The sequence below is a fragment of the Pongo pygmaeus genome, chromosome 4 (assembly GCF_028885625.2).
Source record: "Pongo pygmaeus isolate AG05252 chromosome 4, NHGRI_mPonPyg2-v2.0_pri, whole genome shotgun sequence".
In the NCBI taxonomy this organism is placed as follows: domain Eukaryota; kingdom Metazoa; phylum Chordata; class Mammalia; order Primates; family Hominidae; genus Pongo; species Pongo pygmaeus.
The window spans coordinates 148,276,809-148,279,384 of NC_072377.2; the positions used below are offsets into that span (position 1 = coordinate 148,276,809).

General features: G+C 47.4%; 1 pseudogene; it reads right to left on the reverse strand.

Moving 5' to 3' along the window:
- Positions 1–1,294: 1,294 nt before the first annotated feature.
- Positions 1,295–2,038, reverse strand: LOC129036254 (TNF receptor-associated factor 4-like; annotated as a pseudogene).
- Between the last annotated feature and the right edge of the window lie 538 nt (positions 2,039–2,576).

Here is a 2,576-nt window from a genome sequence, read left to right on the forward strand (position 1 = left end):
ATAAAGAAGAAATTCAGGGTATCCTCCAGGTCTCTGCAGAAGTGTCACTTCCTTCTAGAAGACATCCCTGACCTGGGGGATTTGTAGAAAGTAGATATGATGGGAGAAGGAGGGAGATGAAGAAATGAGTGAAGCCACCTGAATGTTCTAGTCTAGCTCCCATCTCATTCCGGACGCATGGGAGAATGGAAGCAAGAATAACAGAAAAACCATAGAGCCATGCCCCACTCAATCTTCAAAATTATGAACAATAAGAAAGCCATCGTTATGTTAAGCCACTACATTTTGGGGCAGGTTGTTATATGGGGATAAATAACCCAAACATAGTGGCTTCCATTTTGCAAGTTAAAGTGACCTTTTTAATTGTGACTCTGGATGTCACAGGGCTTGGCTGAGCCTAAACCAGGAATCTCAGTGTGTCTCAATGTACATGCCTCTCCAGGCGCCTATTTCATGGGGAAAAAAAGAGTTGGAGAGGAAAAGTTTTAGTGCAGGTGATGATATTGATAGATCCTGGGGATGAAGGGCAGGAAATCCAGTACATCTTCCTCAAAAAGGCCTCATAGTGTGGATATCAGTCCTGAACAGGCTATTTTCTCCACATCTGGGTGGAGCCCAGTTCAGGGTTTGGGAGCATTGGGAACCAAAGGGAAGGTGACCCATTTGGCACTGCCTTGAGGGCTGCAGTATTAGGCACTCCTGAATGTTGCTTTGAGGGAAGAGAAACCACGTCACAAAGGAAGAGTTGAGGCATCATTCTGAAGGCAGTCGAACTTTCCAGAAGGCCAGAGTGAAGGACCATGAATGGGCTCACATACGCGGCACTCCCCAGGGATGCCCCAGGCAGCCGTGCAGAATGGGGGAAGGGGTCAGAGTGGTGTGGTTTCAGGTCTGAGAAATTTGAATATCTGTGTTACTAGGCTCTTTTTCATCTCCAGAGAGGCTGTCCCATCTCCCCTTTTGCTTTTTATCTCCTCCTTCTTCATAATTCTTCCTTCTAGGAGAAGTAGCCTAACCTTTCTAAAGTACAGTTTTTTTTTTCTAATAAATACACTTACAGATTTCTTAAAAATCAGGGCTCCTCTGCTGTGCCCTCTTGGCACTAAGGAAATAAATAACCAGAGGGGGCACAGCTAGGGAAAGGGGGAAAAAAATCAGATCTCAAGACAGATTCTTTGAACTACCCTTTCTCCATCCCCAACTCCCACCCACCTATGGCTCTTGGGACATAGCACCTGAGCAGGCACCTCAGTCCGGGTAGAGTGTGACTGGCACCAAGGCATGTCTGCCCTACCTAAGAAGGGAGACAGGCCCTGGGGTCACTTGTTTCCAGCCCTTGATGACCCCAAGACCTGTTCCCCACACTGTACATAGTTTTTTGCTTTCGGATGTCCTGGTGGGAGATGAACTTGGGAAGACCTCTCATCCAGGGAGCCCCCCTCCCAAGTGCCCAGCTTCTGGAAGTTCTTCCAGTTTAGGCAGGGGTGGAAGGTCTCAGTGACATGCTGTGGTTTAGCCAGCCCAGGGTCGCTCTGATCCAGCAGGGAGAAGGTGACACAGTGGGCAAAGGGCCACTCAAGGAGATGTCAAAGGCACCAGGCAGCAAGCCAACATACAGTGAGAGGTGTGTGCCCTCGCCACTGCCATTGCCATTGAGGAATGCAGACACCTGCAGCTTGTAACCATACTTATGTGTGTAGAAGGCTGGGCTGAAGCACTCAAGGTTGGGCTTGGCCTTGGCCTTCTGTAGCCACCAACCATAGCTGCCAATCTTCCAGATGAGCACACCATCACTGCCCACTGATAGTTCCTCCAGCTCTTGCTGAAGGTCCTGCAGCTCCTGCCATTGCCAGCTCAACAGAGCACACATCATGGCCAGATGTGGCTTCACACTGTCCTCCACATGCCGTGCCATTGCCAGCTTAGGGCACCTGTGCTTGCAACTGGAGTCTTTGAATGAGCATAGCACCAGGGCGGTGCTACAGCTGTCCTTCAGATGGTCTGGCAGGTCCTCCCGAGCCACAGTGCCCACACCACAGTACAAATTTTAATCCATAAAATTGGGAGAATAACGTCTACTGTAAGATGATGCATGTATGTGCTTAAGTACATGGCATACTGTCAGAGTTCAATAATGACTGAATCTATTATTATTCTACTTGGAAACACTCCTAATCGATTTGAAAGCAATTAGCTAAAAGCTGGCTATTGTTGGCTTCCAAAAGATAAGGGGCATTGGTGAGGCACATGATTAAATTGACAGAGAAGTCTGTTGGTGGGTATATCCAGGATTATTCTGTCCTTGTGCCAATCTGCTTAGACGTCTCTGAGAAAATGAGCAGGAGAGGCAGAGCACATTAGATAGTCAAAAGATATTTAGCGAACGCCTCCTACATGCTAGCACTGGAAATAGGGTGATAGATGAAACTAACTACATCCTCTCATAGAGCTTACAAGGAAACAGGAAAGGCAAATATTAAAGAAATGTCAACTCAAATACTCATTAATTGTAGGTTGTGCGGGGTATTACAAAATGCCCACTGCCTACTGACCCGTTTGGACAACATTTTGTATCT